Raw genomic sequence first — 13,760 nt, 5'->3', positions numbered from 1 at the left:
TGAACTGCTGTGGTTGTGCCTTGGAGGGAGACACACCTCCAAGTATCTGCTCATGGAGATGTGCTGCATGACAGAGCAGCTGCAGCAAAGCCAGGAGCTACACCTGTAGTGAAGTGAGCAGGGTAGGATGGTCCAGGATTTGCTGGAAACCATGGTGTATTTTAGGTGTTTATCTGCCACTTTCTGCTCTGAACCTGAATTCCATGGTTCTTGCAAGCGACGGTAACACCCCTAAGCTTCATTACCTCTTTACAGACAGGATGCAAACAAGAATAATGTCAGATCAGCAGTGGCCATTAGCACATTGCTTATGCCTTCCTGCATTTTTCCTTACACAGAGATAGCTGGGTTTGTTCCCCTTTCCGAGCTTTGTCTGAGCACAGTGCAAACCAGTGTGCCACAGAATTATCAAAAGGCAGGCAAGATTTGTTGAGTGGTCACAGATCTTTTGTAGTATAGCAACTTCATGGTTCTTCCTGTCCTGAAAATTCTGAATAAATATCAGCTAAGGAAAGTTTTTTTTTTTTTTTTTTTTTTTTTTTACAGTGCAATAAGCCAGAAGCAGAGGGGCAGGCCCTGATCTCTGCTCTGTGTGACCAGGGACAGGACCTGAGGGAATGACTGAAGCTGGGTCAGGGGAGGGATAGGGTGGATATCAGGAAAAATTTCTTTCCCCACAGGGTTCATGGGGCACTGAACAGGCTCCCCAGGGAATGGTCACAGCCCCAAGGCTACCAGAGCTCCAGGATAGTTTGGACAATGCTATCAGGCATGGGTTGGGATTGTTGGGGTCCTTTGTGCAGGGAGAGGAGATGGACTGGATGATCCTTGTGGGCCCTTTCTAGCTCAGGATATTCTGTGATACATGATTTTGATACATTGTCCTCATGAGCAAAGTTTTCTGCTTTTGTTATTCATATAATTTACAGCTCCCTGATGAGCAGACTGCCATAAGCAATGAAAGAAAAGGTGCTCAAGTGTGCTGTGTAAATGTTGCATGAAAAGAAGGGGTGGGGAAGGGCAACTGAAAAAATATCCAAATGTAATCAGAACACAGTGGTGGTTTTGACATAGTATCAGTAACTCTTATTTTGAGAATATATTCAGATGTAATCAGGCTCCATGCCACAGAGAATCAGAACTAATAACTGATGCAAATGTTTGCAGGCTGGGGATGTAATGTTCTCAGGGTCTCTTTTGTCTGTTAAGTGTGAGGACAGCCTCAGAGAGCTGGCAAAGGCTTTGAAAGGTCAGAGTACCCTGGTGATAATAACTACCTACTTGCAACTGATGATCTTTCCTTCTTACTTGTTGTGCAAGAGTTTATTTTCCTTATGATCCATTTAGCCCCACCACTTTCTGTAAAAAACCTGCACTGGTTAAATACAGAGCTAGAACTTTGCTCAAAAGCTTGTTTATGTGGAGTTGATTTCAAGGACTGGATTTGTGATTGCACTCAAATCTGCCCACTAGAGCACTGATGACTCCAAGTCATTATTTGGAGCCTCTGTGGTCTCACACCTGACACTTGTGACTCTCAATCACTTTCAGAGAGCAAAATACTGTCATTAAATGGTTTCAAAGATCTTGATTTGATAGCATTTTTACAGATGTGAAATCTACAGTAAAAATAAATGTGAAGAAGCAAACTTCACATTCTGTTTATCACATTATTTGGAGCTTCTGGCAGGTTCAGTTCTGCTCCATCCCATCCTGGTAGCAGCTGTGATTTAGGAGAACCTAAAATCCCAAGAGAAATCAGGGCCCCTCCCTTGATTCCAGCCTATCAGAATATTGACAAGTCAAGTAATACACACAGAAACCACATATTCCTTATTCTGCTGCTTATATAATGATTGTTTAACATGCTCTTTTGATCATCCCCACTAGCACTGCTGCATCACCTTCATTCCTTCAAAGTGATGTTAAATGAAGTGAAGGAAAGTGAATGATGAGAGGCAGAACAAGAAAGTGAAAGAAAGAAGCATAAATTCACTTAATTAATGGATGACAAATAGGAGTAAAAAAGAAGCTTCACAACTGCAAGGGATAATTGCAAAATTCAGAAAGAGGAATAATGAGGGTACTAGACCTTGTAAAATATGATTATGTTGCTCTAATCTAGAGAAAGCAAACAACAATAGAACTTGAAAAGTAAGGGTCAGATTATGACTTTGGCCTTCTACCACAGAGTTTGGCAGGAAAGGACATGGAATTGGGCAAGAGAAGACACTGGCAAAACCTCCTGGAGCTGGTGTTGGTTTTTTGGGAGAGATGAAGTAAGTCCTTTACCTTTTTACCAAATGGATTTCCTAAGAAAATGAAGTGTTCACACCTCTGTTCCCTTTGCCTGATACCTCAGGAATTTCCTTGGCCATTTTCCAGCACAGTGACAGAGAGGAGACTGGAAAGATGCTGCACCCCCTAAAGTTTTATGAAGGCAGTTGTGCTGTGTTAAAGAAAATCCTACCACTCCAGCCTCTGACTGAATACCCAAGTATGATTTTGATGCCAAAGAAACCAGATATTTACAGACAGATGTTAAGGAGTGGCCACCCACAGAAGTATTTTTACTTTCTATCTTTAATCTTCATCCACCTGTCCTTCTTATCTAGATTTTGAGTCCACTGAGAAACCTGATTGCTGTTTTATCTTTAGACCACAGTGTTGCTGGGAGCCCCAGTCTGCCCAGATCTTCCCCATGATGCATCTCATAACACAAAAGTATGTTCACCTCACCCAAGAAGTAAGAGCATAACTTCACTAAAAAATAACATTTTTTTATAGAAAACACACAACGAACAAACATACCAATACCTTGGAGTGAGAAACAGAAAGATTTCTAAGTATTCATGAGTGAGACTGTCTCCCAAATTAATTTCACAGATGTGGCAACTGTGTCCAAATAATTTAGCACACCTTGAAAGCCTGGTGACCTGCCTGCTCCATGACTTCATCCACAGTGCTCAGTGTTGTGCTATTGTAAAAACTGAGTGCAAATCAGATTGATAAGTCTGTCCTTATTAGAATTAAACAGCCATCCCTGGAGGTAATTGAAGGGCTGGTATGGGCATTCTGCATTTCCTTCATAGATTCAGGAACTGGGTTAGTGCTATAGTGCTCTAAGGACAATTTTGAAAAACCAAATAGATAAACTGAAAGATAAGGAAGTGATAGATTAAGAAGAGAAGTTCACCTTTATAATAATTTTATGATTTTCCTGTTCATTAAGTACAAATTTGAACACTGACTAATAAATCACACTGCTGCTAAGTCAGATGATTTTAGCATGAATTAATTCACTGTAAAGTTGTATCTACTTCAATTTTAATGGAATTCAACTCAGAATCAACTGAATATTTTTTTACTGAAGCCTTCTCATGGCACTAGCAGGAGCAAGAAGTTCCCTAGGTTTGCTTGTTTATTTTTAAGAGAAAGTTCTTGAGTTGTATTTAAAACATAGTGCATTGTTTATATGTCCAGCTGAAGGAAATAATTTCAGGAAATACCATAAAAACATTCCTCATTATCCTGAAAAAATTTCAACATAAGTATTACCTAAGACAGCACTGATCTACAGCTGTGCAAAATCTCTCCTTACTCATAGGAATATAGTTCTAGAAAAGATTTTTATTTTGATAGAAGAAACATTTTAGTATTCACCTTTAAACAACTCAGATCAGTTTTCAATTCTCATAAAACTAATTTTTACTGAAAGAAAAAAATTTGTAATTTTGAGAATATGTTGTTTGTTCCTCTGTAAGAGAGAAGTTGAGCATTTGCCTAAACTGCAAAGCTCTTCTGCAGCTGAATTGTAGAACTGTAAACTATCCCATTTAAATATAGAAACAAATCAAGGGTATCATCACACAGAAGAGAAAGAGGGTTAATAGCTTGCCATGAAGCACTTTGGAATGTCTAAACTGGATGAGTTTGACATCTACTGTGTGATATCATTAAGCACAGAGTTATTGCAGGATTATTTGATTTAAAAGTTCTCACTGCACAATTTAACTTTCCATAAAATAAATTATATGGATAAATTGAAGGCAAAGACTACCCATATTGTTGCCATAAAACACTGGATCCCCTTAGCAAATGCACTACACAATTGAACATGACAGTTCTGTCTTTGAACAGGATCAGTGAATGAACTTTTCAATTGTTTGCCATAAATTGAAAGATTCAGCAACTGAATGAAGTCGATGCCATTTAGCTGCTACCTTTTTTACACATTTATTCTGAATCATGAAAATAATTGTTTCTGGCTAAGCTTCATTGAGGTAAAAGCAAAACTGCCTCTCCCATTTTTTCCCCTATCCATCAAAATACCTGTGCATGGCAAATTAAGTGCTATGCTTCGCATTCTTGGAGTTTGTATGGCTTTGGTGGATGCCACAGTAAATAGTGATGCACATAAATCCTTTTGTTCTAAAGGGATTTAGCAGAAGAAAATTGCGTGGTTTACAGAGGAAATTTTTACAGGCAACTTGATTTGGGGCAATTTAAATAACTCTGAGGAAAAGACTCAAGTGAAAGAATGTGACAGAACTATGCAGCTATCAGGCCTTTTGCTGTCAACTTTAGTAATTAATTACAAAAAGCTTACTTTCTCCTTAATGCTGTCACAAACATGAACCACTGTAAACATAAAGGTAATTTGGCATGTTCTGGGTCATCAGGAGATATTACTCAGCAATGCTTTTAGCACTTCAGTGAAATGCACTGAATTTTACTGAGCTTCATTTCTCTCAAGGGCATAGAATCACAGAACTACTGGCTTGGAAAAGACCTCCAAGATCACTGAGTCCACCCTGGGACCGATCAATGCCCACCTTGACACCCAGCCAGAGCACTGAGTGCCACATCCAGTTGTTCCTTGGACCCCTCCAGAGATGGAGATCCCACCCCCTCCCTGGACAGCCCCTTCCATTGCCTGAGCACCCTTTCCATGAAGAAATTCCTCCTGGTGCCCAACCTGGCACAGCTTTAAAGTTTCCCTAGACTCTAGACAGAAGCAAATCTTTTTGTGCCTTCTACTGGATCAGACTTCAATTGAAAAGATAAAAATTAATGCAGGAACCTTTTTCTCTCTTCCTCTTACAGCTGTTGCATAAACCCAATTCCCCATCTCATTAACTGCCTTAAATTACAATACAAATATCAATATTTGAGGGTTGAAGGTTATTATCTTCTCCCTTCCTGACATAAGTAGATTGCATGGTACATCACTGTCCACTGGAAGTACTAATGTTATTGTGGAGGAAATCAATCACTTAATTCCACTCTCTAAACTTCCAGCTAATCAGCAGAATAGCACTAAGCATTAGTTACCAGCTCTACAGTATTTCTTTGTCGTGTTGCTCACTTTGTTCATTTTCTCTGTAGTCATAGATACTCCCAAGAATAAACTCTCAGCATCCAAGGGTGTTTAAGAATTTAAGCATAATTGCAGGTATTTCAGATTTCATATCAACCAAATTGTTCATTCAAATAATCCTAATCCCAAGATTAGCTGTACTTCTGGAAAATGTTTTAGTATATAAACACAGCATATACGCATAATGCAAGGGGTATATTATTCTGTGGTCTCCAAAGAAAATGTGCAATTCCTTTGGCTTACACAGAGTATTTAATCAAATACCAAAAGTTCAAAAAACTATATGATATGACTCATAAACTTACCTTTCTTTGGCGAATACTGTTAATAGTACCTAATAAGACAGTTAATTCTCTGGGATGTAACCACTGCATGTTGATTTCTCTTCTTCAGTTCTCCTCCAGCTCACCTCTGTCCTTCCAGCATTGCTGTGAGACTTTGAAAGGTAAAAAGGCTTTATAATCTCAGAAAATGTTGCCCAGGATATCCACTATCAAATGTAAGCCCATGTGCATGTTTTTCCTGCTGTGGATGGGACTGGCAAAAGTTCTGCTGAAAAACAATCAGAAAAAAAATCAGTTAAAGTCTGTATAGTTATTGTAGAACCAAAATGGGTTCAGATAAATTCACATCATCTCCATTTCAAATTGATGTTAAATCGGGAGAACTGAAACACAAATTTCATCAATTCACATTTTCAAAACTTTTAAATAATCTGATCCCTATAGTGTTTGTTTCTTCCATGCCTTATATTTAAAAAAAAAAATCAATATGCTTACTTTCTTCTTCTGGTATACTGGATACTATTTTATACAGGGCATTGAATTTTCTCAAGACAGCTGTAAATTTTGGTGCAGAGATTTTCTTATATATTTTTGTTTACTGCATCTGAACAGAGCATGCATGCTCAGTGGCACACACCAAACTTGACTTTGAATTGTGGAATGGTTTGGGTTGGAAGGGACATTAAAGCCCTTCCCATCCCATCTCTGCCATGGGCAGGCATATCTTCCACTATCCCAGGTTGCTCAGAGCCCCATCCAACCTGGCCTTGGACACTGCCATGGACGGGGCAGCCACAGCTTCTCTGGGCAACCTGTGCCAGGGCCTCACCAGCATTCTAAAATAAGGTTATTAAAATTGCCAGTTTAATTTTGTTGTAGCCTTGTGACTGTCAGTGCTCCAGGGCTGAGAGGATAGTTGGAAAACTCCAAGGAAAAGAAGCCAGCCTGGGAGATGACATGGTGGGTCTGTGCTTATTTGTCATCTGTCGGGACCATAATCCAAGTTTTTGTACAGAATCCATTAATTAGAGCTGTAATTAACTGTTCAGTTCACTTTGTTCATGCAGTAGCTTGCAGACTTATAGACAAAAGCCAGTTCCTGAAGACCCAGGGCACTAATTAAGTACACAATGTTTCAAGGAATTAACATCCTACTCAGATATTTTCAGTGACAGTAAGTATATTATGCTGTCACTGCCCTGCCCTAGGGTGTCCTCAGGACATGTTTTTTAAGCACTCTTATTCTTGCAATCTGTTTTATCATTTAACCAACACAGATGTCAGGGATTCTTTAATAAATTTTTAAAATGAATCTGTAGGAAAACTTGTTCTTTCCAAAGAAGTTGCTCCCAAGTTTCCATGACCCAAACTCTGATCCTTAAAATTAATTATCTGTGTATCATTTTAAACTAACTAGACCTATTGCCAGAAGAGATTTTTTTGTTGCAAAGAATTGATGCTGATTGGATCTGTGAATATTAAAAAACCAGCTAGACATCTTATTGCATACTGACAATTGTCCTTTTGATCTTACACCTTTGCGAGTGGTGAATTTAATATTTCAGCTGGCAAAATGCCACTTATGAAGAGTGAGCAGCAAAAAGTGCCAAAACCCCAACTCTTTTGTCAGTTAAATAACATTAAAGAACATGCCTTTGGTTTTCCTTATAAATTGACTGTTTTAGTGCTCTAAGGCAAGGATGGCCATGTTACCTGAGCCAGATGAAAATGAGGAGGAAGACCAACCATGTGCCACTGAGGCAGTGTCTGCTTGCAAACTGACCTATTATTTTACCCTTGGTAAAATGTGGCAGCATAAAGCCCAGTGACAGTAAAAAATATACACCTGCATTTTTAAACGAGCAATAAATTATCACAGGAAATTCTAATCTGGAAGAACAGATCAGATCTATCTTTAAGAGCATGTCCAACAACAACAGTGAAAATAATTCAGAGGCAGTAGCAAGATTTCATCATTTCATTTCATGTCATTTCATTTCACTTCATTCCATTTCTAGTCAGTTAGCTCCTTTAAGCATCACGAAGGAAAGCATTAGTTTGTGTCTTTTTGGTGGGAGGTGAGTTTATCCATGTTTTTTCCTGCTCTTCTGCAGGGCAACAGAGATTTCTGCATCTTTCCCTCCCTTTTTGGTCAGCAAAGTAGACATTCTGATATCCAAATGCTTGTATGAAAATTATGGGTAATTTTCATGGTTTTGCAGCCTTGGAAAGGATATCACAGAATCCCAGGATGGCTCAGGCTAGAAGGGACCACAGTGGGTCATGGTGCCACCGCCCCGCTCCAGCAGGGCCATCCCAGAGCACAGGGCACAGGATTGTGTCCAGAGGGGTCTGGGATATCCCCAGTGAGGAGACTCCCCAGCCTCTCTGGACAATCTGCTCAGGCTGGGTCCCTGCTCAGGACAGAAGCTGTGCCTCCTGCCCAGGTGGAGCCTCCTGGGCTCAGTCCCTGCCCGTGGCTCTGGTGCCATTGCTGGGCCCCAGAGCAGAGCCTGGGCCCTGCTCGGAGCCCTCCCTGCAGCCAGGGACACCCAGGGCTGAGGGCCCCTCTCAGCTGGGGCTCCTCTCCAGCTGCACAGCCCCAGCTCCCTCAGCCTTTCCCTGCCAGAGCTGCTCCAGGCCCTGAATCCTCTCGGCAGCCTCCGCTGGCCCCGCTGCAGGAGCTCCATGGCCCTCCATCCCTCCAGAGCTGGACACAGCCCTGCAGATGTGCACACAGGCTGGGCAGAGGGGCAGCATCACCCCTCAGCTGCTGGCAATGCTCTCCCTGATGAACCCCAGGATCCCATTTGTCCCCCCCGGACACACTGCTGGCTCAGGGACAGCTTTGTTACCTTGTGCCTCAGGCAGATTGAAGCCTTGCTTGCTCCTGGTACTTTCACCGGCAGAATGACTCAAAGGATTCAGGATGTGTCACCTTCGTTTTGTCCAGATGCTGTCAAAATTTACAACCAGACCTTCCTGGTTGCTGCCAGCCAGTAGCAGGGTTGTGCCAGGGAGTGCACAAGTTCAGTTTCAGAAATTCTCTTACGTACAGACCATTATCAGCTGCCTGTCAGCATTCACAGTTTAAGTCATCTTCTGTGTACTGCAGAGATCCAGTCCTGAGAAAACATGGTACTCCAGCATACAGAAATTGGTTCTGATCTCTCCCCTTTTGCCTTAAATTTTGACTTGTATCACCATTAATCATACTTGCAGAGACCTCTAATATGACTAGGGCTTCTGTGTAATGTCCTTTTCCCAGCTTTTAATGATAAGAACTCACTTCAGGTGAGGATTGTTTGAGCCTGATGGCCAATCCAACCCACCTGGGGCTGGGCTCTCAGAGGGTCACGAGTTGTGTTGGAGTCAGAGAAAGTAGCATGTAGTTTTAGTATCCTCCTTTTATATAGCATATTAATGTATTTTAGCATAGTTATAATAAAGAAATAATTCAGCCTTCTGAATTGAGTCAGACATGGTCATTTCTTCCCATTGGGTTCGCTTGCATTTACAATACAGGAGAGTCTCCCCGGGCACAATCCCTGCCTGGTGGGCTCATGGTGGTGGAGTGCATTTTTGGGAAAGCCTTCTTTAAATTTTACAGCATAAGCCTCTTTTTAATGTCAGGTATTATCAAGCACTTGTGTATTGAATTTCTACAAAGAACCAGCTGAATCTGAAAATAATTTGATTTTATAACTTTCCTTTAGGATCCTGGTGTACCTGACTTTGTTTTGACACAGTTTAAATGCATTGTCTCCCTTTTAGCCTCCATTTTTCAGACTGTCCCAGTTAGAAAAGGGTTCAACTCTGTGCTGTACAATTAATAAATGCTATTCAGTAATAAGCTTCATTCTTCAAATATGATTTCATAACAAATAGGATTGTAATGAAGCAGCAGTCTAATTAATGTTCCTTACCACCTTCCTTTCTTTTTACTTCTTAGAGAAATCAGTAACCTTCAGAACAGAAGAATTTACTACACAAATGAAACAGCAGGAATTTGGAAGGCCTATCTCAAAAGCTTTTTTTTTTTTAATTTTCCTTGCTGTTCAAAAGTGTTAGTGCAGACACATTTCTGCAAGCCACTGAGTACAGAAAAAACATGTGTGCATGTACATTTTTGGGATATACAGCTAATTTGTCTCACTGGAAACATTTGGCTGTCAAGATAACAGAGTTTAAATTTATCTTGAGGTGTGAGACCTGCCACCTAGCTCTAGCTCATATAGATAGGATTGAAAGATGACTTTGTTTTATGTTGTTTTTTAGATATGTTTATATTTTATTTAAACATGCTGCATGGGGGAACCTAATCGCCAATAGAGAGAAAACTCCTAAATACATTTTAAACTGTTTCTCCTGCTACATCTTATAAATCAAACAAATCCTTACTAGAATATACTATAACCTTTACCACCTCTTCCTATTTTAGTTCATTAGGACAGAAGAATTTGCACTCATGTCCTAATTTTTCTCTTAGTCATTATGGGATCTAAAGATTTGCATAAAAAAAAGTCTTGTCAAAACTTAATAAATGGATGTGAGGACAGGGAAAGTGTGTAGGAAATGTGGCTGGGAAGTTCCTCCAGCAGCTGGCATAGCCACATGGTTGGAAGGTATAGTGAAAATAGGTGGTTTAGGGAAGTTTCCCATTGAACTTATGGCCAGGATTTCACCCATCAGTGTTCAAGAAATCCAGAACATTAATTAAGAACAATAATTACTTACATGTAGCTGTAATCAGAGAGCTGAAAAATATCAGAGCTTCTCATGTCTGCCCAAGGACTGATGCCATCACTGGGACAGAAAGCTGTAAACATCTTCCTGTTTCCTCAAGTCTAGGAAATGATACTTTAGAATCTCTTTTCTATTTAAAATATATGAGCTTTTTCATGCTTTTCTTTTCCTGGTGTTTGGGGTTTTTTTGGGAGGATTTTTTTTTTTTTGGTCCCTTTGGTCCCAATCAATGATTATTGCTGGAGCTCCGTCCTCTGGTTTGGCATGTTGTATTTCTACCAACAGGAGGGTATCCTCAGAATCAGCAATTCTGCTCTGTAAAAACACAAAAAAATTATTTTGGAAGTTTAAAATTCCCCAGAGATGTCTCTGCTGTCCCTTAACATCACTACTAGGTGAGACAGCAGTATCAGTCAGATCTTTCTTAAAGCCTTGGGATGAAAAATACTGAATGACAGAGAGGAAGACAATCTTTGTTTAAGAAACAATTGAGTTCATCTCCTGATTTGTTGCATATCTGAAAGCAAGATACCTTTTTTTATGATGACTTATAGGTATGCATTGAAATTAGTTGCCTTATTTTGAAATGATAACTTGTAATTTTCCTGTAACATAGTTGCTCAGATGATGTTGATAAACAGTCCTGATTCAGTCTTCCTTCCCCCTTGATAGACTTCTCCTGTGTCCTGAACATATTTCATCAGATTCCTCCTTGCTTTTGGCATGTTTATATCACAGCATTTTCATAGGCCATGATTTATTTTCCTTTTAAAAATAACTTGTTCATCCCTCTCTGATTTCTTCTGCTACTTCGCAATCCTTTTATTGACAAGCAGGTTCATTTTGCTTGTGTTAGACATATAAAAGATATTTACAGCAGCCATATTTTTAAGTCATTTTTCAAAGTGTTTATGAGTCTGAGTAAAGTCTCAGCCCTTTATTTAACATTTTAGTCCCACAATACCTACATGCCAAGCAGGTGAGCCCTGTTATGTCAGATTCTGCATGAAGAAATGTTACTGGAGTCCCTTGATCCATCTCTGAAGCAAACCAGGGAGAAGAACAGAGTCAGCAAAGTGGGCTTGATGGAGGAAATAGTTGTAGAAACAGAATAAACCCTATATATTCTGGTAACTTTCAAGAGGGAAATGCCACTGAAGTGAGAAACCTTCTCCAAAGTGGAAGATTGCTCGAAGAACACTTAATAGGGTGCTTGATAGGTTTGGTTCTCCCTGTCCAAGGACTTTTCAATTCTTACTGGCTTGGCCAGAATTCACAACTATTTCTCACAGCTACAAGTATCAATAACCCCCAGGATAATATGGTCCATGCAAAGCCATTATCAAAAGCTGGGTCTTTTTCACATGGCATGGCCTGTTCCAAAGCATTCAGTGCCATTCCAACCTGAATTACATAGCTCTGTTTTTTTGAGTCCCAACTCCTTAGAGAGGAGCATGACAACTTATATAGTCACCAATTTCCTTTATAATTCTTGCTTTTTTTCTGGCTTTAGGCTCCACAGACTTGGCACTGCACAGCCATCAATGATAAAAAGCAAGATTGATCAAGTGTGATAAGAAAAAGAGGAAGGAGAAGTGGAAAGTATTATAGTTGGGCAGAAACAATGTCCCTCAGAAATTTAGGTTGGCAAACTTCTGGTATGAAGCAGTTGTGTAAAAGTGGATCTGGGGGCTGCAGTAGATTCCAAGCAGGAGCTCCATTGATGAAAATAAGTTATTCAGAAGGGGGCAAATATGGTCTGGTGTTGCAGGAACAAAACTAGAGCCTGAAAAATAGATAGCGTCTTTACTTTTGTTCCCAACTAGGCAGGTTTCACATGGAAAAGTGCCCACTTTTGGACATGATACCTCAAGGAAATGTAGTTTCACAGAGGACAGTCTAGTACAGAGCAATTGGATCAACCAGCAGTTGGAAAGGGTGGTTTGCAGGGAAAGTGGGAATGAGATCAGGTAACCTGAACAAGGACTGAAGAAAGGATATAATGAAATCTGAGATATACAAGAGGCTGTTGTAAAGGAAAGAGAAGAATAGGGTTTGGAGCAGAACAGGCAAGACACAGTTTGGTTCAATTGCAAAACAGACGAGTGGCACATATTATTAGGGCATACTGGTATTGCAAGGAGGTTAAATGTTCTCAGCTTCTGAGAAGAATATAATACCTGAATAGTCAGGACAGCTGGAAAATTCTCCTTGGTGTATTTATTTTTTTTCTTCAAAGCCAATACATGCTTTTTAAAATATAACATCTTATTTAGGCAGCAAGAAAAAGAAACTGGATTTCCTTGCTCTGAACTCACATTACCTTCCCCAAAGCTGTTATTGCAGCCAGTATGAGCCTGTGGGAAGTGGAGCCCTGAGACTGTAATCATTCAGCAATGCACAGACCATTGAATGTGAATAAACAGTGGGACAGCCTAAAGCAAACAGCAGCTTGGGCTTTACAGCCACCCAAGGAAAGCAGGGAACAAATTGATCTGAGAGGAGCTCGTCAGGAGACATCCTCCCTTGTGCTTTCCACTAAACCACCAGGACTAGAGTCTTCATTCAGGGTGTGCCAGTGTGCCAGCCACTCCATGAGGCCTTCCTGGGGAGTAATTGGGATTTTTTTTTTTTCACAAGCTCACAGAGAATATGGGGTTGGAAGGGATCTGAGAGGCTGCCTGGTCCACCCCCCTATTCAGCCTGGAGCAGGCTGCCTAGGTCAGAAAGTCATCTGATATTTAATGTAAATTAAAGTCTACTTTAGAGTGCATATTTCTTTTAGCTCAGAGAAAGACACCAAGCAGCTAATGAGGGACAAAGCATATTCTTAATTTTCTTTGTGGTCACGGAAAGCAGAGGATGCTTGCAATGTTTAGATTGAATGATGTAGCACATTACATTTTCTTGATTGTATTTTCAATGGAACATATTGGGTAAAGAATTCCCCATATTCCTTGCCGCCAGAGCAACCACTGAAAAATAAATGGGATTACTTAAAAAAACTAAATTCTCAATCATAGAGACTGAACTCTGAAGGAGGCAAAGTTTTTGGGTTATGAATGTGCTAACTTGCAGAAAGAGGTGGTTTTTGCAGTTTTTCAAAAGCCTTCTTAGAATGAAAAAATCTTATTAGAATTCTTCTTAAAATTGTTTCTTGAGCTGCAGTGTTTTCTACACTCATTTTGTGCTTTCAACAGAGTTAGACCATGGGTCTTTGAAAATCTTATGGAAATTCTATGTCAGGAAGCAGTGAGCAATTCAAACAGAAGTCGTATGCTGACTGTGCTGACTGGAATTTTTTTTTTTTTTTTTTTTTTTTTTTTTGGAGAGGTAAAAATGTGTTAAAC

At 40.0% G+C, this 13,760-nt stretch overlaps 1 long non-coding RNA gene across 1 annotated transcript in view; it reads right to left on the bottom strand.

Annotated features, from left to right (window-relative positions):
• Window positions 1–10,662: 10,662 nt before the first annotated feature.
• LOC110473198 (uncharacterized) overlaps window positions 10,663–13,760 on the bottom strand; it is a 31,704-nt gene continuing 28,606 nt past the window's right edge. Inside the window, exon 3 of the long non-coding RNA XR_002465840.2 lies at window positions 10,663–10,725. This is a non-coding gene — a long non-coding RNA (uncharacterized LOC110473198). The remainder of the gene's footprint in view (window positions 10,726–13,760) is intronic.

This window comes from Lonchura striata, chromosome 5 (genome assembly GCF_046129695.1).
Source record: "Lonchura striata isolate bLonStr1 chromosome 5, bLonStr1.mat, whole genome shotgun sequence".
Lineage (NCBI taxonomy): Eukaryota > Metazoa > Chordata > Aves > Passeriformes > Estrildidae > Lonchura > Lonchura striata.
The sequence above is the reverse complement of the archived record's forward strand: the minus strand, read 5'-3'. Positions and strand labels throughout refer to the sequence as shown.